General features: G+C 35.7%; 1 long non-coding RNA gene across 2 annotated transcripts; it reads right to left on the bottom strand.

Annotated features, from left to right (window-relative positions):
* Positions 1-2570: 2570 nt before the first annotated feature.
* LOC113048619 (uncharacterized) lies at positions 2571-26076 on the bottom strand. 2 transcript variants are annotated; one of them, XR_003276515.1, is made up of 4 exons: positions 25973-26076; positions 7513-7608; positions 2773-2869; positions 2571-2609 (listed from the first exon to the last, which is right to left on the bottom strand). It is a non-coding gene; the product is annotated as an uncharacterized LOC113048619 (long non-coding RNA). The 2 variants fall into 2 exon arrangements; XR_003276516.1 differs by lacking the exons at positions 2571-2609; positions 2773-2869 and adding an exon at positions 6099-6319.

Here is a 26076-nt window from a genome sequence, read left to right as displayed (position 1 = left end):
TTATATCAACCACCGGGGAGGTCTGCATTCGCGCCCTTTGTACAAGCTGGCGCACCAGATCATGGTGTGGTCCCAGAGCAAACTCCTCTCATTAAGAGCAGTATATATTCCTGGGAAACAAAATATGGGAGCAGACATACTGTCGAGGCAGGGGCCAAGGCCCGGGGAATGGAGACTTCACCCAGAAGTAGTGAAGCAGATATGGAGAGTATTTGGCAGGGCTCAAGTAGACCTATTTGCATCTCAAGAGACATCACAATGCCCCCTTTGGTTCCCTCTAGTTCATCCAGCTCCTCTGGGACTGGACGCTATGGTACAGACCTGGCCGAGGCTTCGTCTGTACGCATTTCCCCCTATCGCTCTGCTCCCGGGGTCCGTCTTTTGTTAGTAGCCACGTTCTGGCCGGGCCGGGTATGGTTCTCAGATCTAGTCTCGCTCCTCGACGGCTCTCCGTGGGAGATACCGATCAGGACAGACCTACTCTCTCAGGCACAGGGTACAATAATTCACCCTCGCCTGGAGTTGTGGAAGCTGTGGGTGTTGCCCCTGAGGGGGCACATCTGTTAGCAGCCGGTCTCTCAACCGAGGTTGTTGAGACCCTTCTCCAATCCAGAGCTCCCTCAACGAGGAAACTGTATGCCCTGAGGTGGAAACTCTTCACCTCATGGTGCAGAGACCGCCAGTTAGACCCAGCAAACTGCCCGGTTGGTACAGTTCTGGAGTTTCTACAGGCTAGGCTCTCTGCAGGGTTGACCCACTCCACATTGAAGGTCTACGTGGCGGCTATTGTGGCCTACCACGCCCTTCTCGATGGCCAGTCTCTGGGAAGACACCCCCCTAGTTACACGTTTCCTCCGCGGTGCGCTGAGGCTGAGACCTCCAGTACGGTCCTGTATTCCCCCGTGGGACTTGGTTGTGGTGTTACAGGCAATGTGCAAACCCCCGTTTGAACCTATTCAAGATATCTCAGACAGACATCTCTCACTTAAAACCTCCTTTCTGTTGGCTATCACCTCCGAGAGTAGGAGACCTTCAGGCCCTCTCTGTGGCCCCTACTTATCTTGAGTTTGCACCAGGCATTACTAAAGCGTCCATATACCCTCGAGCGGGATATGTTCCTAAGGTTCCCTCTGTCACACCACAACCTGTAGTGCTGCAGGCCTTCTGTCCTCCTCCCTTTCGGGAGCCCGACCAGGCGAAGCTAAATTGTATGTGTCCAGTTCAAGCGCTGGATGCATACGTCCACAGAGCTGCCCTGTGGAGAAAGACCGACCAATTGCTTGTATGCTACGGTCCCCCAAAGAGGGGTTCTCCTGCTTCTAAGCAGACTATTAGTCATTGGATAGTCGAGGCTATCAACGCTTCCTATGAGTCCTCTGGTCGTCCCCCGCTGTCGGGAGCCAAGTCTCACTCTACTCGGGGTATGGCGGCCTCCAAGGCCTTCTTAGCAGGTGTATCCATGCTGGACATCTGCAATGCTGCGGGGTGGTCCACGCCCTCTACGTTTGTAAAATCATATGGCCTAGACATGCCAGTCACTCCAGGCGCTTCCGCCCTCCTGTCCTAGGCTGTGCTCTTCGGATACACACTAGGCAGGGGTTTGGTAGTCCGGTGGCGTTGGTACTCGTTCCCCAAAGCGCATTGACGCAGCGTCTCGTTCCCTCGAGGAACTAGGGTTACATACGTAACCTAGAGACGTTCGTTCCTATGCTCTTGGTTATTGGCATTATAATTGCGCCAGGCTGAACAGATGTTAGCTGTATTTTCTTGATTTGACTGATTCTCTTGAGCTTTAATCCCTGCTTTTGTGAGGAGCTATTTTGAAGAATCAATGAAAATCTACTGTGAAAATGATTTCTTATGGGAGTTATCAAAGCTTTATTTGTTAATTCTCTCACATTTTGTTCCATGAGCAACAGCCTCTTAAAGGTGCACAAATTGTATGTCAGGATTTTAACAGTCCTTCAAAAGAAGCAGAGCTGAAAGCAGACTGCAGAGTATTCTGGGTTCATTACTGGGATCAGTATTTGTAAATTTGTGTTAAAGTAAATTTGGGTTACAATAAAGCAATTACAATAAAAAGGAATGGGGCCAATCCATAAATGTTAAAATAATCATCAGTATAGTCACAAGAAATATAGACAATATAACATGATCTTAGCATGAAAATCACTCACTTTGTGAAAAGTTATATCCAATTATAAAAATACTATAGTCCATAATCCAAAATAATGCCTCCTCAAGTGAAAAAGACCATTCCATGTCGTCATCTCACATCAGATTCCACTGACATATTTGTTTATAACTGTTTTAGACTGTTAACAGTGTTTGATCTGTGTGTATTCCTATATCCTAGCAATACTTTTTTACTGGAGAAAGCAACATTACTCAATCTTTAGACAACATTACTCAGCTCAGTCTTATTTACGGATTTTTTTTTCTTCTAAATTTACGTTTTTCACTTCACAAGACATTATTTGATCAAATGGAGTCTTGTGCATTACTTGTGGATTACTGTGATGTTTTCTTCAGCTGTTTGGACTCTCATTCTGACTGCACCCATTCCCTGCAGAGGATCCATTTCCAGGCTACATTTCTCCAAATCTGTTCTGATAAACAAACAAACACATCTACATCTTGGATGGCCTGAGAATAAGTACATTCTCAGCCAATTAAAATGTAAAATGTATTTAAGGCAAGCACACGACAACACAGAATCTTGTCATCATTTAATCTTTCAAGTCTGCAACATAAGCAAAAAGTAATTTGTACCTTCCTTCTTCAACAATGCTGACTTCTTGTTTTTCCAGTAAATGAGTGTTACATCTCCATGGAACCTTTGATCTTTTACACTTAACAATTGCAGGCTCTGAAAAGAGAGAGAGAGAGAGAGAGAGAGAGAGAGAGAGAGAGAGAGAGAGAGCTCAGCTGTGAGAAAGGGCAAAGCATTAAAGAGCTCAGCTCCTCTGTATTTGGCAGGCAGACCTCACAACATTCTGAAAGGTATGTAACCTGGCATGCTGGGGACATTTTAAGTGTCCCCAGCATACCAATATTTCACTCGAGCAGAATAACTGTCTGAATGCTTTATATCCAGCCATACATTGAACATGTTTCCGGTGTTTAAACATCTATTTTGCTATGATTTTGCACTCTGGAGAGGGCCAACAAAATGTTGGAAGACAAAATCCATTCAGGCACTTCTTTACATACAACATTAAACCCAATCAGGGTGTTAAGATGCTTTGTAGTTCCACACACAAAGATAAAAAAATAGTACTTAAAGAGCCAGAGAATAAGAGCACATGTGAGCCCGGACAAACATCAAGATGGAAACGGCTGTCTGCACTTTTTCTCTTGACTTGTGTGAATGGGTCATGTCTGATCTTGACAGACTGTTTTATTAGAGAGGAATAGGTACAACAAATGTCCACATCACATACTGTAAGGCAGCGAGAGAGAGGGGAAAAAAAGGTCTCTCTGTTCATATGATAGTGATGGAATAGAGCCACTGAGCTGTTGGTATCTGTTTTGTTGAGGCATCTAAATGTACAAGGTGGCTGCTCACTGTCTTCCCTTCCATTGGTAGTCACCACATCAAGTCTGTTCATGTTCATGAGGTTCAGCTTTCTCTCAACTTTGTTGTATCATTAACTGTTTCTGTCACTTGCATTGCTATAAACCATCAGAAATATGTCATTGTGTGAATCACAAACAGCATGACTGGAATGAGCTTTTTTATTGTTTTTTAAAACAAGTTCTGTTCAGCAAGGCTGCATTTATTTGATCAAGAATACAATTAAAAACAGAAATATTGTAAAATATTATTACAATTGACTGTTTTCTATGTTTAAATGTTTTAAAAGGAAACTAGCCTAATTCATGTGATGGCAAAGCTGAATTCTAGATGATATTTCCTTTTAATCTTGCATCTGTATAATGCATATAATGTTCATAAGCACAGCACTGCTTTCATACAATGGCAACCAAGAAAACGGTGTTGGATTGTGATAAAAATGCAGTGGTTTCCTCTAATTTTAAATGGAAAGAGCACAGGCAAGCCTTAGCAAGTCTTTTATTTGTTTTTAAATTTCAATGTGGTTTTGTTATTTGAAATATTTCAGTTTCACAGGGAATGTGCCGCATTTTGTCCAAACAATAATAGATGGACACATTTTTATGTTAGTGAAAACCATGACACATTTTGTAACAAATGTCTTTACTGTTACTTTCGAACAACTGAGCCTGTGTTTGCTGATAAAAGTATTAACTTCTTTTAAAAAATCGTATTGAATTTTGAAAGTTTTGATAATTCTCTATTCTGTTGTTACCTTAATTCAAATTCAGTAATTGAACTGAAATTAAAAATGGCATTTTCAGTTAAATTCCAAATGACACTTACTTTAGATTTGTTTAGATTGGATGTGTACGAAAAATCATTATCTAATCCATTAAGTTGTAGGTTTTGTTGTAAGTTTGAAGAGGTTGTCATTAGCCCACTGCTTAAAATTTTACATCACTTGAAGAAAAAAAATAAGAATTCCCCACGCTGACCTTTTTAATAATATACAAGAGATTTCATCATATATAACAGCAATAGAGACACACTTGTAAAAGGAAAGAAAACAATTATTAGAGCCCTGGACCTGGAGGACATGACAAGTGCTCATGTACCATCCCATCCAGGGTGGATGGTGACCTGTACAAAAACAAAAACTGACTGAGAATCAAAGATATACAGTATAGAGGGAGACAAAGACAAACAGAGGCTCATGCTGCGACCTCTGTTACATCAGGGTTTCATTGAAAAGAGAATTACATCATTTCTTTTTATACAGTTATTTTTGACTTTTTTGACAAGGAACCATAGAACAGCAAGAGAAAAGATAGGAAACGAAAGGGGTACAAAAGGGGAATGAGACGTCGGATTCATTTGTTTGAATAATTTCTTCCAATATATAAAACCATGATCCACACTCAACAAAAATAATCTCCTTTGAGTTTTATTTTACATTAAAATGCAAAAAAGATGACCATTTTGTTGAGTGGGGATCAAGGTTTTATAAACCAAGTGATCTAATAGATTCATAGATCTAATAGAAAATATAATATTAAGTGACAAAAAAAGTGACAAATTAGGATCTCGCTTAAAGACACCAATCTACTTTGAGTGTAAACTAAAACCAATGCACACTGGCATGCAAATATTGAATCCACCTGCCGCTAATCAAAGAGTGAGCATAGAAAGGCAGTAGGTGCAACATATACCAGGTATTCACCGAGGAGCCAAGGTGGTGACCCGATGGCTCCGCTGTGTTACAGCAGCTCCTTCAAGGAATGAGGGTTACATACATAACTGAGACTTTTCCTTTAAGTCTGTCACTCTAGACGTCACGTCAGTGACTGATGAATTGGAATCCCTACCAAAGTGCCTGTCAAATAGATTTCAGTGAGGAACCATGAGCCAGCACCCAGGAGGATGAAACACTTCTAGTAGAGTGAGGTCGCAACCTGAGCGGGCAGGACACTCCCTGTGCCTGATAAGCCTGGGCGATGGCATCCACAATCCAGTGGGCCATCATCTGCTCAGAGACAGCCTTCCCCTTCTGCCAGACTCCGTAAAAGACAAAGAGCTGGTCTGAGATCCTAAAGCTTTGTGTCTGGTCTACGTAGCATCTCAAGGCTTGGACGGGACAGAGCTAAACTAGGGCTGGGTCTGCCTCCTCCAGGGACAGTGCCTGCAGGCTCACCACCTGACCACTGAAGGAAGTTGTGGGAACCTTGGGCACAAGGTCGGGGCCTCAAAGCTCTTTTTTTTTTAATCTCTAGCTTCCGCCAAATGCTTTAAAATGTAAAAAAAAAATAAAAATAAAAAAAAAGATTTATAAATAAATGATTGGAAAAAATATTTGTATTGCTGTACCAGTGCTGTATTGTTGCTAGGAAATAAAAAATATGTAATATCTATCGTTTATGGAAAAACAAGCCTTGGTCATTTCTTTGTATTTTTTTGCTAGTAAAGTTCTTAGTATCAAAACCATATACTGTATATATAAATGTATGAATGTGAATTTGATTTTAATAGAAAGGCTTTTGACACATAATTGAGCCTTTTCTTGTCCAGTCTTTTTACTTCTGTTGATCTTGAGCTGTATGTGATGTTATGAAGAGACCAGCATTATTGGACCCTGCACAGTGTGGATAAAGCAGCTGCTCTCTCTGGCACACAGGAATAGATGTTCACGCCTCGTGCTGTCTTGTTTCTGACAAAACTTCAGATGTGAGAGTTAAAAATAGGCCTGCTAATGATGTCTTCTTTCTGTAAAGATGAAATCATACCATGTGATTTAGTGTCAACCAGGCCTACATGCACCACCTGGTATTTAGAACCTGAACTTGATTTTACACATTAATATCACTTTTTTGTCATCATACCTCACACACAGTGACGATAAACCTTTTGAGGTTTCTCCTGCACCTTAATTTTCCTACTGTGAGACCTTTTAATGTTAATATACAGATTGGGTCAGTAAGATTTTTTTTTATGTTTTTGAAAACAAGTCTCATGCACAGCAAGTATGGTGTATTTCGTAAAAATACAGTAAAAACAGAAATACTGTAAAATATTGTTTAACTTTTTCCAACCTTAAACTTCAAAATTTAATTTTTTGCCTGTAAATGCACATTTGAATCTAAGGTGTCACATGATCCTTCATTAATCATTCTAATATGCTGATTTTGGTGCTCAATTAGTTATTTAATTATTTATTAATTATTACTATTAGTTATTTACATTAAACAGTCAAAACTCTTGATAAAGAAATGTTTCTTGAACACCAATTCAGCATATTATAATCACTTCTGAAGGATCATGTGACACTGAAGACTGGAGTAATGTTGTTGACAATTTATCTTAGCCATTACAGGAATAAATTACATTTAAAAGTGTAAATTTTAATTTTATTTTCAAATAGAATTTAATGCAGCATAGTGAGCACATTTTTGACAGTCTGTGTACATGCACAAATACTTTATTAATTTAGAAATAATATTAATAATTTGTAATAATTTATCAAAATTCCCAAATATATTGTTTGAACAGTGCTTAAATCTGTGATTTAGTTTTGATAAGATAAAACAACAGACTGCAGACAACATCTGAGGTTTGAAAGTCACTTACTGTCATATATGGCATCATTCACATCAGCAAGGGTCAAACTATTATTATTATTATTATTACATATAATATGATTTAATGCAATAATAAAGTTGAGGGCTATTCCTTTTCCATTCAGGGTTTACCAGTATTTGTTTTTTGCCGTGTTCATTTTGCACCCTGCCTACCGATATCAATGCAAAACAGACATTTCAGAGACATTGTTCATCAGCATACTGTATTCTGAATAAGTCCTGTGTGTGAAAGCAAAACATTTCCCAGAATGCTTTGTGCCTTTGGTTTACTCCAGGTTGGGGAACAAAAACCTATCTCAAGGGGCGTTTTGAATCACAAACCTCTTAAGATGTAACAATGAGACGGACAGCAGTAGATGTTGTTGGCATCCATCACAAAGACGATTTAGAATTCATATCGGTCTCTTCATGCTACACCTGGCTGAGGTAAAAATAAAGAGGTTAGCAACATTTCAAGTTGTTTTCTGGCTTGAAATCTGGCCAGTAATGTGTGTCTATCTATATTCTTACCTGCAACCTACAGATATGATTAAATCATTTTGACAGAGGCATCCCTAATGGCAGCATTTAGATTAAAAATAAAATTATCTGTAAACGGCTAAAGAACTGGCCTTCATTATTATTGAGCAGCAAATTAAATGTATTGAAGGTATTGACGGATGCATTAAATTGCCTTTAAGGACTGAAGTTAAATTGTCTGAAGCGATATGTATTCCCCTGACGAAGACAATTAGTTAATGAGGTTCATCAGGGCCTTCATAAGATCTAATGACACTCAGTGTGAGAGTAATGAAATAATGTCTGTGACTGAAAACACGTCATATTGTATATTGGGGCAACAAATTATGATCCTGACAAAAATTTACTGTGGCAGTATTTCTAAAGCACCACTAATACCATATAATCCAAATCAGCAAAAAAAATAAAAATAATAATAATAATAATAATTATTATTATTATTATTATTATTATTATTATTATTATTATTATTATTATTATCATTTCTAAACAATTGTAAAATTTATTAATATTCAGCTTTAAATTTTCAGTTTTCATTTTCAATTTTGGTTTAAACTTTAGTATTTATTAAAGTTATCCTTAAGTTTATTTATAATTTACAGTTTATCTATATTTCCGTTTTAATTTTATTAGTGTTACTTAAACCTAGCCAAGGAAAAAATGTTATATTTATATATTTTTTTCATAATATTTATATGTAATATTTTTAGCTTTATTTCAGTTGACTTCTATTATTTTTTATACTTTTAGTTTTTGAGTACATTTACAGTTTACAATGAAGTACTAAAAAATGTTTTTTTTTTTTTTTTTTGCATTTTATTTGCATAGAATGTTGTCAAATCAATCTACATAGATTAGCAAAAAAATGACTATAAATGCTGTATGCCAGGCCATAGTTGCCAATGTCACTTTGTAAAGAAACACTATACGCACACATAAACATAGACTGAACACATAATATGCAACATGAAAATATGTTTTCAAAAGTTTGTGTTTTCAGGCCCCCAAAATGCATAAAAGGTTTTCCTTTTTTAGTTGAAAATGGAGCATTGTGTAAACACCCACTTAGTTAGCTTAGCTGTATGCTAACTCAACGGCATCAGATTAGCAACCTTACAAAATCCAGAATGTTTCTCAAAACTTTTGTAATCAATCAGTAATCATAATAACTATATCTATCACATGATGTGTAATATAAAACCTAAAGCACCTGAGATGACCAAATACCAAATAACAACAACAAAAACCTCAGTGTGTCATAGCATGGGTGCTCTATCTTTGCAGTTCAATTTGTTTCATAATACAATGCTAGTTAAAGGTTGTGCAAAACTCCTCCTCTCAAACACAAACCCTATTAATTATCTCTATTTTGAGTAAGTACTTCTGAGCTAAATTGTACAACCTGTTAGGATCCCCTAAAGCAAACTTGTCTCATGATGAAAACAACTTCGGATTAAACAGCTGCTCAAAGGCTCAGGTAAACATCATTAAAAAGATTATAAGTTTGATAGATAAAAGACCTAAAATGGAAAAGAGATTTTTCACTTTTCTTAGAAGCGTTTTGAAAAGAATGTGCAGTACATAAGGGTGTAAGGGTACTGTTTACTGACTGACGTATCGGCTCTGATGCAGAAGAAAACAGAGGTTGAATCTAGTGCCAAAGCAGCAGGCTAACTCATAAAACCTTTAATGAAGGCACTAACAGTCTTCACGAGTGTCGAGATAAAAGTTTCCAGCTGAAATTTTTATAATGTCTGTAGGGTGTTTAAGCTATGTCAAGTTTTGCTTATTGCACGCCTGAGTCTTTCAGGAAAGAGGATATTGGTTCTGCAGCATAATAGTGTTCATGTAGTGTTTACTTGAGATTTTGAATACCATCTTGAGACATGTACTACTGATGACTTCCAAAAGCATGAAAAAAAAATTCAGCAAATCATTCTCACACCATCTTTTCTTTTTGTTTTTACAGAAAAATAATGAACCAGCTTTGACAGAAAAATTAACTTTTTACGTATTTTTAGCAGACACCTTTATCCAAAGCGACTTACAGTGCATTTAGGCTATAATTTCTTTTTAACCTAACTTGTGTTCCCTGGGAATCAAACCCACAACCTTTTTTGCGCTGCTAACACAATGCTCTACCACTGAGCCACAGGAACTTGTATGATTTTAGAAAATTAAAGCTTCTACCATCAGTTCTGCTAAAAAAAATCTTACAAAAATGTAACACATTTGCTTCCTTTGTAAGGGCCTAACTGTAACCTCGGTTTGTTAAAGAAAAATTAATTGCACAATTTTTTTGTGGTTATCAACATCATGCCAAATATGGCACTGATTGAGTTCTATCGACTATCCTTAAGCCAGTCTACAAGCTGTTCCAGCAAAGTAGAATTGACAACATAAAGATTTTCCTCTTCAATAAAAGATAAAAGGTTTACATATAAACATTAAGACAGTAAGTGTGTGAGTCATTTCTAAGAAGCATTCAGTGGTAATCGCATTATTATCCTTCACATCGGTTCCAAACAGCCTCTTCTGACCCTTTAACTTCATTCAGCCTAGAAGCCTGAGAGCTCTTCCTGGTTCCCCTGCACACTAAATGAAGATGATTCGAGAAGATGATGAGAACGCTTGGCGGAACGTTTCTCTCTTTCTGTCTGTGTGTGTGTGTGTGGTGAACTAACAGCCCTCCTGAACATCACAGTCATGAAACAGTCTGACAAAGGGACCTCAATCCTCCACTTTGATCTTCAAAATAACACAGTCAGAATGAAATTGAAGCAGACCAATGATGCAAAGCAAGCAAATGGATTTCTTCGATATCTACATGAGTGGTGTGGCTGGAGAGCTGATTCCAGAAAAAACATGCATTGATCTTTTATGGATTTTCATAGGAACATTTTTTTAGATTCTGGGTTTTACAGCATGTCTGAAGACGTGGCATTTGTAACCTGTGTGAATTTTCATCAAAAAGGTTTTTTTTTTTTTTTTTTTTTTTTTTTGTCAGATTTAGATTCTTGGCAAATCTGAGTTTATGACAATGTCGCAATCTTGAAGAATTCTGAGAGGCAAAAGTTGATTTTAGCTTTGCTTTTAAGTTCATAGAACATTAAGTTCATAGAATTAATAACTTGACTATTAAAATATGTTCAATGGCATCACATAGATTATACCTAATTTACTATTCTGTCAGTTACTTTTTTGTTAATTTTTAATTGTAACTTATTTCAAAGGATTCCATCACTGTACTCAAGCCTGAACTTTAAATTCTAATATGAATGAAAATTCTGTCTATACCATTGCATAATCATGTCACTTAATTACTTTTGATCTTTTTTGCAGTAGGATATAAAAATAATGATTGAAATTGTACATTTATTTCCCTATTGAATTAAGTTTTTAAATATAAATGTACAGTATACAAACATTTAAAATATTAATACAATAAGAATAATCTAGACCTTTGTTTTTAGAACTCTGCATAAAAATATTTATAATATACGCATATCGCTGGGTGGTGGATGCTATAGCCCTGGATTACAATGACCTGTAGGAGTAAATGCCCACTTTACTCATCCAACAAATTAGACTTCAGTATTCAGAGTAAACAGGAGTTTACCCCAAAGCATTCAACACAACGCTTGTTCCCTTATCTCTTTTGACAGCACTGAGGTGTATATATACACACACACACACGTTTGAGATCAGGCTGTTAGAACATTGCTAGACATAATATTGCCTCCCTGTAGCTGTGGCTGGACATTACGTGCTTTTTTTAACAGTACATTTGGACTGATGGTGCACCTGGCTGTTATGGTGAAAATGAAGAAAGTAAATGGAAAGATTTAGACGACTGTGGACAGGAAATGTACTTATCGCTTCAGGACACCTAGCCAAAACAATCAGCAGCACCGAGGGGGAAAGTAGAGGAGCAGGTGTCTCTGACAACACAGAAAGCAGCTCCAGTCAACTCTGAGAAACACACACACACACACCCACACACACACACACACACACAGAGGACACAAAATGTAATCTGTGGACACACAGTCGTGCAGACAAGCCATAAAGTGCATGGACAAGATGCACATTCAGTCAAAAACAGGTTGCCACTTTAGTTGTCATTAAGAGGGGACATCTGGCACTGAACTCAAGCCTTACCGAAAGAAAGGGGGAAAAAAAAAAACTCCACACACACAGCAGGTTTAACTGCCTTCTGCAAAAGGCTGTAAAAAAAAAAAAAAAAAAAAAAGCATTTAATAGCATGACCCTCATAAAGACCATCCTCTAATGGTTGACCATGGCTTCCCATCTTCCCATTTCATCATATTAATATGATTATATGTGTACCATGACCAGGAGAGGACAATATACACAACCCATTCTCACTCCAAAGGCGTCAAAAACCGAAGCATGGTCAAGCGCCCCTAGCGTCACTTTTATGACGCCAAATGTGCCTCTCGGCGTCGACTATCGAAGCACTACGACCTTCATTGCTTTCAGTGGGAAACTTTTGGCGTCAGAATTCGACACGAGGACATGAGATGTTTATCGCTATGAAATCACGTTCAAGAAGTCTCACTCAGCACACATCGCGCGATACTTGCTATCAGTTCCACAGTTTGGGTGAGTAGTCGTATATACGCTCTTTTAATGCCTTTTATCAAATGTATTCTGTCTTCTTTATTAATCAGATTAGTGCCATATGTTTAATCGCTGTATTATATCGGTCATCCGCGGCTGTCTTTGAGTTTCATTGCGTTTAAATAAATGAACACAGCTGCTAATTAGTGTGATTAAACTCTATCTGTCACGTGACGTGCCATAGACCTTCGATCCGTTTTATATTATTATTAATTTCAGGATCAATGATGTAAGTTGTATTTGTAGTAAAATCATGGTAATCACGACACAATAGTAATAAATGAAATGTGAAGTTAAAACACAGTAAATGGGACATTAGTAACTGTAGTTTTACTATGATATATTAATAATCAATACAACAATACAATAATCACCAAACCAGCTATGTTTGTATCACTGTAATGTTAGTGTTTTTATGTGCTTTTATATGACAGATATCACAGTAATCATGTGTTCTGTACCATGCTTTTAATACCTTTTAATGTGAATCAAAAAAAAAAAAAAATCAAATTAAAAATAAATAATAAAACATGTATTTTTCCATCTTGCAGTTCATTCATATCAGTTTATATATATATATATATATATATATATATATATATATATATATATATATATATATATATACATATATGTATATATACATATATGTATATATATATATATATATATATATATATATATATATATATATATATATAAATATTTTGCTCACAGATCATTATTAACATTCTGTATATAATTCAATTTTATTTTCTCTCCCCTTTTTTATTATTTTTATTTTTAGCTGAAAAGACGTAAAGGCAGTCAGCCCAGTGGTGTTTCTGGAGAGGGATTCCTTCAGAAATGGAGAAGACAGAAAGCTGCGGAGGCAGATATTTGCAGCAGTAAGTCTGTGATAGTTTGTCTCTTTTATCAAACATTCCTGCTGTTATAATTTGTACAGCATTTGTTGTTTCTTAAACTGTTGCACTGTCCAAATACCCACACTTGCCATCTTTTCACTTGACCACTTGATTACTTATTTGAAGTCTTTCCTGTATTTGGCCTAGTGTTCGAGTGAGCATGATGACCACGAGTGTGTGTCGAACTTTTCATGACCTGATGACTGTGTTTCCCAATCCTGATCCTGGAGAACCCCAGCACTGCACGGTTTTGGTGTCTCTCTTATCTGCCTTGGAGTCTTCACTGATGAGCTGATGAGTTGAATCAGGTGTGTTTGATCAGGGAGACATCTCAAATGTGCAGTGTTGGGGTTCTCCAGGACCAGGATTGGGAGCCACTGCCTTATGGGACACCTATGTGTTTAAAGAGATTTTTAATATCTAATTATCAATATTTCACATACTGTACATTGGACAGCTTTCCATGACCTCTTGTGAGATCTCGGCAAAAAGTCTGACGATTTATTCCAAAACATGATGCTAAGCTTTGTATAGCGCTCCAGAGCAGTATTGGAGAGGTTTAGTGTGTGTTAAGGACGCTGTGCTTTGGCATTATTAAGACCGGGGACAGTCTTGTGCACACACTGTCACGTACACACACTCTCAAGTGGCCAAGACTGCAAGTGTGGGTATCTGGACAGGGTCAAAGTCTTAAAAATGATCCCTAAACACATCACAGTCTTAATAATCCAGTTTAACACTTGTATGATATTGTACAAGCCCCAGGACTGTCTCATCTGACACTATCAAAGAATTCATATGACTATAGCTTGTTATTAATTACTTGCTTTCAATAATGGATTCATTTAACATTTAATTATACAGCATCTTTACAGAGGTGTAATGTACAAGCTGCACGTAATTAATAATATGTCCTTCCTTCTGTCTTACAGGATTTTTTCCAGATAATGCTGTTCTTCTTTTTCAGGTCTAAAATATCGAACTCAACAGCTATTTTAAGAGCCAACCCTCACAAACCTTCCTAAAACCTAAAAGAGCTATTACTGAGTCTCAGCGAATCTTGCCATGATCAGCTCTTCCCAGGTACATTTGTTTACTCCAAAAATGCTCTGGTCTGAATCTTACTTTAAATTAACTTAATTATGTTTAATGAGCAATATTAATTGCACAGAGAGTAAGTAGAGATTATCTTGTTTCACAGAAGAGAAGGAAGACCAAGGATATGATTTGCTCAGGATGAGGAATGAAGATGGCCATCTTGTGCTCAAACAAACAGAAGTCCTTTGGTATGTGTGTGTTGAAGCAATGTTATACAACATTTTATGATGATCTCTCACAGAACTGGTCATGTCAGCCTTGATTTCTTTTTATACTATTACAATTACAGCATGTTAGCAAAGTGTGACTGGACATTTTTAATATTATGTTTTTAAAAACACACCACCTGTTTTATTAGCAGACAAGTGTCATGAAATTGGTTTAGTTGATATAAACACCAATTGACATTATTTCATTGTTTTGTAAATGTTATGTTATTAATTGTGAATTGATAGTTGATTGGTTTGAAGCCAGGCATTACACTGCACAGACTAAAACACATTTGTGAGAGAAGTCATTAGCTCTGGAGAAAGATTCTAGAGGAAGAAAACACATTTACTGCAACAATAGATTAATTCTAGAGTCTCTGAGAACTACACATGCTAATGCAGTCTCATGAGCAAGTCCTTTGCTTCTGTAACTTTTTCTTAATTCTTGCAGAATGACATATTTATTGCAGTATTTTTATTTGTACAGATGATCTCATCAGCCATATGAGGGGTTTTGACCAAGTGATGCTCTTGAAAGGAGTGAAAGAAGAGGATGTGGTAAATTGTCTTCAGAGAAAAGCTTCTCAAAAGATCTTAAAACAGCTTGAAGAATGGTAAGTGTACAGTACTACAAGGGTCATAGTTACTCACCCTGCTAAAACCACACAGAACATAAGCTGCGCTCTCTGTCCATTAAACAACTTCTTCTGCATTGTGTGTTTCACTTTGACCAGGTCTGGGATGTTAGGACCGAGAGATCCTCTGGCTGAGAACAAGCTACACCACATCAGTGCTGGACATCAACCACAAACTGTTTCCAGACACGAGAGAAGAAGATCACGATGGGGAGATGAAACCAGTTTAGATGTGATGATGGGAATCATTATTTTCTGAAACAGTATCTCATGTCTTATATGTATCACATGATCTGTATCACAGTTGACTGGATGGGACTGTGTGACTTTTAAGGACATTTCATCACTCATCTGTGTGAACTGATTTATATATGAGGTTAATGTATCTTTGATGATAATTATTTTCATTGAATCTTATTTGTCTTGATGCTACTTTATCAACTTTATAGTCTATGCTTCAATAAAATGAAAATGGTGAATATTGTGTTCTGAAGATTCTTGGTAAATACATCATTTTACTAGGTAGGCTCATATGTGTTTATTTTAGACTTGGAAAAACGACATATTAATTATTGGGATTATTTTTTTATTTAAGACATGAACATTTTTGATCGGATTAATAACATCTGGGACATCAGTACACCAGAAAGTAATTTTTTTATATTTTAGTAACAAATATGCACATTTTTTGTGAAATACAGGGAGTTACAAGATTAATTATTCTGCATTACAAGATGGTGCCATGGGCTTTATTGTTACAAGCACTTGACGGATAACTGAGAATGTAGCAGGAATGATCAACGTGGATCTTGTACTGCATTAAAACCAAGAGCACACACATTACTGATGTCCAGCATGAGGAGCAAGATACGGGGGTGAGGAGGACATTTTTACACTGATTTCGGCTAATTAGTTATATATAATGCTAATATATATATATATATATATATATATATATATATATATATATATATATATATATAAATTAATATTCTTAGCACTGCATGAATTTGTCCTTGTGTAATAGTGAAGTATCACAATGTGTATACATTGTCCTTGATTACTGCTTTACAGTGGGGAATAGATAATGGCAAGTTGTTGCAGGTTCATCCATTATATTTCTTGCCATTTACTTCAAAAATCAAAGAAATAATCTATTATTTTCATTATTAAATCATTTCTTTATAATTTTTCCATGTTTCATCAGATGGCCTCACAATGTCCTGTCAAAAGGTATAATAGTCATGATGAATAGAATAGAAAACAGAGGACTGTGAAAACTGTCAGATATAAATGTGACTCAGCTCAGTTTGTTGTTCATAATGAGGAGAATACATATATGTAGGTTTTACTGCCCTGCTACCCCCAGGGGCCCAGTAGCACCCCCCGGAAGAGCCCAAAACTGTACATTTCAAATGGCTGTAAATCAGAGTCCAATTAACATATCAAAGAGAAAATGGGCAGGATTATTACTTATGCTATGCTGATAAAATAATGTTGAGCTCAGTTTTCAGAAATAAGTGGAAAGCTGGCATAAAAGCATTTTAAATATTGCTCACTGTAAAATACCACATTTCAGCCTGCCTCTCAAATATATCATAGAGGTTTGCACAATAAACATATTTAGATATCCAGTTTACCTTAAAATAAATAATTTTTTTAGTTTCGTTAATAAAAAGTTTTAAACTACATTACCCACAAGCCTCCGTCGTTCTATCTATAGAAAGGCAACACTAGGGGGCTGTTTTTGTAGTTCATTGAAGTTATGCTTAGGGTTAGGATTAGGATCTCGCTAAAGATGTCATTTTTCTCAAGATAGCAACACTTCATTGTTGACTTAATATATTACTAATGTGATGATAGGAGCAAAACATACTTTTTAACATGATGCGCTGTTTAATATGGGTTAAAAGATAGTCCAACCACAGACTGTCCTGAAAAGTCATAGCCAATGGCATCTAAGCTGAGCAGCAGCGTCACACTTCCTTATCCATGTATGACCGACGTCTTTCGTTTTTCGGCTGAAGGGATAGATTCGGTTAACAATAGATTAAGCTTGTTACTTATTAGATTCAGTTTTATTAACGTCTTCACCTTCCTCCGTTGTTCAGCTTGACAAAAATTGGGCAATATTGATGTGCACATGCCCAGCAGTCGCAGTTGTATCCAACAGATAGATTCCTCTCATTAAATATAAGACACATTTTTAAGATTTGTATATATTTTTTTTTTGACCAAAGACAAATATATTTACTAATCAAATGACGTGCTTCTAAAATTTACATTGTATATTACATTGTGTTTTAAAGTTAAAATTGTTCACATTTGTGTTTCTGTGATTTACCATTCTCTACCATTTGAACCCTAGGAATAAAAACAGAAATTATAAATTAATGAATGAATGAATGAACAAATAAATACATAAAGCATAATAAACATGCATATGTTTGTAAGGATCTTCCATTATTTATTGATATGTCAAACTCATTTAAAGACAACATGCCCAAATTACTACACTGCGTCCTCTGTCACCAAGCTCGTTTTTGCCACCATAAAGAATAAAAAGGCAGTTATGTTGTAAACATTAACTATTTTCAGTATGCAAATGAAAATGCTTTTATTAAAAAACAAAACAGTAAATACAGTATGTCTTTCAGAGAACACTGGAAAAAGATCAATTTTATTAAAAAAATTAAATTGACCAAAATGTTATACAACACAATGTAAATGTTTCAAACTCACAAAAAAACACCATGAAGACATGCATGTCAAGTGTGCAATATCATCTATAAAACTCAATCAGCACAGCATCAAATAATCACTGATTGTCTGAACAATGGAAGACAGAGAAAGTGTTCAGGAAAACAAACACCTGCTAGCTTTGACAATAACATCATGAATTCACTTCATGACTGGAGCTAGGGGATGACTGTGTATGAATATCTCCTTTACTAAAACTCTTAATTAAAGTCTAAAACGTTTACTGTATGAAGCTTGAAAAATAGAACAAAATGCTTTATCAATACGAAAAATACTATTTTTAACTATTGTTTTCATCACTGGTTCTGTAATGTATTCATTATGAGCTTATAAATAAAACAAAGTTACATCTTCTGCAAAAATCAAACCACTGCAAAGTCTAATCACTGATCCAGGGACCATATCTGTGTGTGTGGGGGATAAAGAGTTAACGAGGTGAGTCCTTGTGCATGATGGAGAACTGCAGTGTTATTCTCAAACAATCCTGTAAAACAGAAATATTACATTACATTCAACTTATACATTACACTGTGTTTTGTTTAGACCATAAAAGCAGCCTCTGTAAAGATGCTGTAAAATTAAATGTTAAATGAATCCATTATTGAAAGCAAGTAATTAATAACAAGCTATAGTCATATGAATTCTTTTGATAGTGTCAGATGAGACCGTCCTGGGGCTTGTACAATATCATACAAGTGTTAAACTGGATTATTAAGACTGTGATGTGTTTAGTACAGTATGTGAAATATTGATAATTAGATATTAAAAATCTCTTTAAACACATAAGTGTCCCATAAGGCAGTGGCTCCCAATCCTGGTCCTGGAGAACCCCAACACTGCACATTTGAGATGTCTCCCTGATCAAACACACCTGATTCAACTCATCAGCTCATCAGTGAAGACTCCAAGGCAGATAAGAGAGACACCAAAACCGTGCAGTGCTGGGGTTCTCCAGGATCAGGATTGGGAAACACAGTCATCAGGTCATGAAAAGTTCGACACACACTCGTGGTCATCATGCTCACTCGAACACTAGGCCAAATACAGGAAAGACTTCAAATAAGTAATGAAGTGGTCAAGTGAAAAGATGGCAAGTGTGGGTATTTGGACAGTGCAACAGTTTAAGAAACAACAAATGCTGTACAAATTATAACAGCAGGAATTTTTGATAAAAGAGACAAACTATCACAGACTTACTGCTGCAAATATCTGCCTCCGCAGCTTTCTGTCTTCTCCATTTCTGAAGGAATCCCTCTCCAGAAACACCACTGGGCTGACTGCCTTTACGTCTTTTCAGCTAAAAATAAAAATAATAAAAAAGGGGAGAGAAAATAAAATTGAATTATATACAGAATGTTAATAATGATCTGTGAGCAAAAAAAAAAAAAAAAAAAAAATATATATATATATAAACTGATATGAATGAACTGCAAGATGGAAAAATACATGTTTTATTATTTATTTTTAATTTGATTTTTTTTTTTTTTTTTGGATTCACATTAAAAGGTATTAAAAGCATGGTACAGAACACATGATTACTGTGATATCTGTCATATAAAAGCACATAAAAACACTAACTTTAAAGTGATACAAACATAGCTGGTTTGGTGATTATTGTATTGTTGTATTGATTATTAATATATCATAGTAAAACTACAGTTACAGTTACTAATGTCCCATTTACTGTGTTTTAACTTCACATTTCATTTATTACTATTGTGTCGTGATTACCATGATTTTACTACAAATACAACTTACATCATTGATCCTGAAATTAATAATAATATAAAACGGATCGAAGGTCTATGGCACGTCACGTGACAGATAGAGTTTAATCACACTAATTAGCAGCTGCGTTCATTTATTTAAACGCAATGAAACTCAAAGACAGCCGCGGATGACCGATATAATACAGCGATTTAACATATGGCACTAATCTGATTAATAAAGAAGACAGAATACATTTGATAAAAGGCATTAAAAGAGCGTATATACGACTACTCACCCAAACTGTGGAACTGATAGCAAGTATCGCGCGATGTGTGTGATGAGTGAGACTTCTTGAACGTGATTTCATAGCGATAAACATCTCATGTCCTCGTGTCGAATTCTGACGCCAAAAGTTTCCCACTGAAAGCAATGAAGGTCGTAGTGCTTCGATAGTCGACGCCGAGAGGCACATTTGGCGTCATAAAAGTGACGCTAGGGGCGCTTGACCATGCTTCGGTTTTTGACGCCTTTGGAGTGAGAATGGGTTGATATACATAATTCAGGACTGAATTTTATTTGTATATTTAAAGGACTATTCCAGTTTCGGTTCACTGTTTCAGTATGAAAGCCTGTTTCAACAAAGGAATAAAAAAAAAAATAATAAGTATATTGCAACTTTTTAACTCGGAATTCTGATGCTTAGATTATATCTCACAATTCGATCTTTTTGCCACAGAATTCTAAATTTACATCTCGCAATTCTGACTTTATTCTGAGCTTACATTTCACAATTCATTTAATTTCTGCCCCCCAAAAAATATCATCATTTATAATTAATATAAATAAGTCCAAAAATATTTAAGAAAATAAAAAAAAATTCTTAAACATAAATGTAAATAAAAAAAAAAGAAAGCAAGCAAATGGGGCCAATTTTTGGAGAATTTAAATGCATGAAAGTCAAGATAAAATTGCTTGCGTTAATTCATCAAGTAAAACTTGCGTTTTGCATTCGTAATTTTTGTTTTAGCATTACATAACATTTCACAGAAAGGTTACCAAGTGCTCTTTTTCACACTAACTTCATGTTAGCATGCATATTATTTTTAACAGCAGAGAGTTTAACATTTACAGATTTTCCCAATTTGGTAATCAAAATCGTCACAAGTGTTGTTTGATTGAACCTAACTTGTATTGAACCTGAAATATTCCTCTCTCTCAAAGAGACATCAATTTTGATGTAGAGATGGGCGGATCAATCTTGAAATACCAGACAGAGTGTCCTGCGGATCGATCCTCACATAGCAACTATTTCTCTTTGTGCTCATCTTGACATTCAGAAACTCAGCAGTCAACAACAAACACAGAATGCATTCATACAGAAAATCACTGATGGCTACAGGTCAACACACAAAAAAAGAAGAACTGAGTCTAGTTATTTCACTCCATTAAATATCAGTGTCACAATCTGTGATAGCGAGACAAGGATTAAGCACAGAGTACATCCAACACTGGGAACAGGAGGAAACACATGAACATAACAAGCACACCTGACAGAGAACGACTGCACAGACTAGGACATAAATACTAGGACAAATGAAGATAATTACTGGCACACACCTGGACCATAATACAATCAACGGGAGACAGAAACTGGGTCACGGAGCACATGGGGAACAAAAACACAACAAAATCAATCCAGGGGCATGACAATCGGTGAAGCTAAATATGAGATAGGCTTTTGTGCTGTTTGATAGAGCTTCACATCAGACTTTTGCCTTTGGTTTTTAGCTTATTCTGGTAAATCACCGGCCAACTAGACAGGAAGAAATCATCTGATGAAGTGAAAAATGTATAGAAAAAAATACACTACAGTTCAAAAGTTAGAAGATTTTTTATGTTTTTGAAAGAAGTTCAACAAATCTATATTTACTTGATAAAAAAATAGAGTACCGCAATATTACAATTTAAACAAAAACTGCTGACTAATAAATTTTAGAATGTAATTTATTCATGTGACCGCAAAGCTGAATTATCAGTATCATAACTCCAGTCTTTTGTGTCACATGATCTTTCAGAAAACATTTGTGCTGTTTATTTGAAAACCATGACACATTTTTTCAAACGGATTTAAAATATAAATTACTTGTGACATTATAGATGTCGTTGTCACTTTTGATTAGATAATGCTTCCTTGCTGAATAATAAAAATGAATATTTTAATCAGTTATAATTTGAGTTTCAACTCAATTTAGGTTTTAAATGTTAAATTACTATCCATCTGATCCACATAAATAGCATGAATGTTCCATTTAAGAGAGGTATCATATATTTTGGTATCAATAGACCTTAGTCGGTTTAAACTTATTGAATATAATGCCAATAAAAACAGACTGTGAGTGACAGACTTACAGTCTTTGCAATGGCATGCACTATGTAAAGATCTAGAGACATTATTTTCAAAACTCAAACTTTTCAAAAGTTATTGAGTTTTTATTTATACAAAGTGGTTTTTTTTTAGGATAGACTTTGCATCAGTCTGCAATCGGCAATAACGGCATTATATTTTACGGATAATACTTTTGGTATGATTAAACAAAAAGTAAGTGACATCACCCATCCTACTTGTGACGCAGGCACATGACTAAGGCGGTTAAATAATCAGGTTTCTTTGTTTAGTTTTTTTTTTTTTATTTAAAGACAATGTGGTTGCTATTTTTACAGCATGTGAGCCTGACACCCTAATCACAGATCTTTGACGTTTACTGATATCTGCCAATACACGGCAGGTTTGTTTACTTTCTCTTTCATGCAATAAGGTAAGCACTGCATCATTTTTGTGTGCAACCTTCGGCTGTGAATATGTCAAACTGATGAATAAATAACATTTTGCATTCAGCATTCGTACAAAACTTCCATACTAAAAGCAACCAGCATTTTTGATTCTCCGGCAAGGAATAGTGTGTGCTAGAGCAATAATTAGCACACTTTCAAGCAGAGCATGTGTGAAGTAAAGGGAAAGAAAAATGCAGTCATCCAAAATCTGTGCAACAGCGTTGACATTAAAAACGGCTTCGGTGAAGTAGGTGATAAAGAGCAAGAAAGAGGTTAATGGAGAAATGTCACAACCTTTCCATGGATCAAAAAAACTACTTCACAAACTTACTGACTGCTCTGATGTTTAATGGCTTTGTGACTGAAGCTGATGCCTTTTTGCCCTGGATACTGAACTGCTCCTGCTCGAATCACTCAGAGTAGGTGCTTTTTGTGTGGGTCTCAAGTAGAGACTCACACATCAGTAACCGCTGAAGACACGGTGACTCAGACCCTGACTAGGTCCTGCATGAGGGCGTCTGGATTAGACTCGGACTGTGAAATGGAATTTTATAGCTCAGAGAGAAGGGAAAGATGTCATTTCCTGAGAGAGAAATATCATCCTTCCAATATCCCGCTGTAAAAAAATATGTTGGTATAACTTAAAGTAACCTGGTTGCCTTACAATCTTGAGTTCATTGAAACTTTCAGTTATAATAAATAGTCATTTTGTTGTGTCAACTAATGTTTTGTTCTAAGACTTAATATAATTTAAGACAATTTTTTTAACTTCATGTTGTTCTGTCGGCATAACTTTGGATTAAATATTGTATGAACTTATTTAAGCAATCGAGAGGATTTAGTCAACTTTAAGTAAAATTTATACTTAGTGTAAATGAATAACTGCTTGAATGAAAACATAAAAAAAAACACTTTGGTCACCCACAATCAGTCATGTCCATGATGAATTCCTGCTCAGAACCTGTGTGTTTTAATAAAAACAAAGGGACTCAATATAATGTGCCTTACGATCTTAAAGATTATAGACTCAAATATGTGAGCTTATAAAGCAAATACAAAAGTTCTTATTGCTGGGATGTTTATATAAGAAATAAACTATTATTACTGTATAATGCAATGTACTTGAGACTGTTTATTCACACACAGCTTTTGCACGATATGGTGTCACAACTGCTACTATTTCTTATTATTTTGCTTTATCAATGTACAGTATTATCAGAATTTATGGAATTCTTAATGATTTTTTTTTTTTTTTTTTTTGTCCAATTACTGGCACCTAAAGTTAATGAGTTTTTATTCCCAGGAAAAACTTGCAATAATAAAAATTAGCTTAAAAATGTATCCGGCAGTAAACTTTAATATTTCAAAGAAAATAAAATTATGAATTTCCATATTAAACTGTACCTAAGTCCTACTTAGGTGGGTCAATAAAACTATTTTTTTTAGTATAAATGTAAACTACATTTTCATTGTATTGTAAGTAAAATGTATTTGAATGTCTGAAAACATTACATTCAGCTCACAGTAAATTCATGTAAAGTATATTATCTCTCTAACTGTGCTAAAGTCTACTACTTTTTCTCAAGGGCAATATGTAAATGGTAATTGTTGTTTTTAGTCCCTCGAGAGTACCTTTCGGTTATGAATATACGTTAATCTACTTGTTTCTTGCTATTCCTATTCAGTGACACCTCTAATAAGGGGCTAGATGACCCTCAGTGGTCCACAGGGTTTAGCAGTTAGTACATTCATTACTAGCACACAAAAAAAAAAATGTCAATCATTGCAGTCTGGTCATTAACGTGCAGGAATTTATTTATTTATTCTGTGGCCAATCATTACTGTGGAAGAATACCTTTTATGAGTTTCCAAATGGTGTTTGCACCCCACAATGTCCATCAGTCATCCTCCTGTGGTGAGATATCGACCGCCATTTGAAAATCCCCTGGTGTCAGTCAATGTCAGTGACTTATGGGACCTTACATTTACTCGGATTTCTCAGGAGCGACACATTTCAGTGTTAAAATCAAAGTTGTTAAACTGCTGTCCACCTATACATAAATAAATGCTGTGTGTGTATATATATATATATATATATATATATATATATATATATATATATATATATATATATATATATATATATATATATATATATATATATATATATGACAACATTTTCGAAAAATTGTCAAACAATAAATCAAATGAATTACAATAGTACTATGCTGTATTATTGTAAGAAGTCCATTATTAACCGAAATTCTATCATTAAAATATTTAGGCTATTTGAACAAAAAGATTTGACCAAGATCTACATTTTCCTATCATAGGCATAAGCAAAATCTTCTGTGTTATATTGATGTAGAGCTTCATTGCAATTAAATGTCTGATTGAACCAATTCACTTTAATGAGCTGTATTTCGCAAAGACATTCTAGGGAAGTGTGTTTCATCATCTAAACTCTTCAGGATGTTCGGCTGTGTGCTTAATAATGTGTCATGAAAACAGTGATGCCAGAAATAGCTTGTTGCTGAAAAAGCTTAACAGGTGTCGAACCGCTGCTTAACATGTGGTTAACTTGTATAATATAATTTAGTTGCTGGGTTGTTCTATGTGTTTGTGATCTATATGCCATTTGGTCTTTTGTGCATGTGTTCACGTTACCCTCTCCTGCCTTTTGCCCATTACGGTCTTAATCCAATAACTTGTTACCTCACACTGCCAGTTGGAGGCAGTTCCTTCGATCGAACTACATTTTTGATGTTTGGTATTCCAGCCCTCGTCAGCTGCCATGTTCACATCTCCCCATGAAAGCGGCTCCCTCACACCTGCTCCTTTCTCCCCCTCACCCATGGCTGATTGCTCATGGAGCTCCCAACCCCTGCAGATAATCATCTAATCAGGCAGCTACGGTGGGCTGTGATTGCTTTTCCAATCAGTTAACCCTCCTTCACCCTGATTCACTCACTGTTCTGAAGGTTCCCAGTGCAGCTGCCATCAGCACCACTAATTAAAACAGGAAGACCATGACTGAGTATGAGGAAGGGTTGATAAGATGGCTGGAAAGTCTCATGATGTTGGCACACTGTTCATATTACAGCTTAAATGGATTGCATTGTTTGTATTTCAATTTAATTATAATTGTATTAAACATTCATTGAGCAATGCCATGACAGCTCTCTCTAGTTCTAATTTTCTTTTTCTGGTCTTAATAAAAAAATCATGCAGATGCAACGCAGACATTTTAAATGGTAAATGGTTAAAATTTTAAATGATTTTACAAAGTGCCATTTTCTATTCTCAGTAGTGTAGTGTAGTGCATGAACCACAGTTCACATTGATTTTTTTATATATGGTTAACATTTTAAATTAAGCAATATTATGTGCAGCTCCATGCATACGAACGATTGCGTCTGTAATATTGTTTTTAAACAACAGTACATAAACAAGAAAATTAGTGGCTTACCTTTTAGAGACAAAGGCCATATTTTAACGATCAACGCATGGCATAAAGCAGGGGTGTCAAACTAAATTCCTAGAGGACCAGAGCCCTGCAGACTTTTGTTCCAA

This window comes from Carassius auratus, chromosome 29 (assembly GCF_003368295.1).
Source record: "Carassius auratus strain Wakin chromosome 29, ASM336829v1, whole genome shotgun sequence".
Lineage (NCBI taxonomy): Eukaryota > Metazoa > Chordata > Actinopteri > Cypriniformes > Cyprinidae > Carassius > Carassius auratus.
This window is presented reverse-complemented; position numbering and strand designations above follow the sequence as displayed.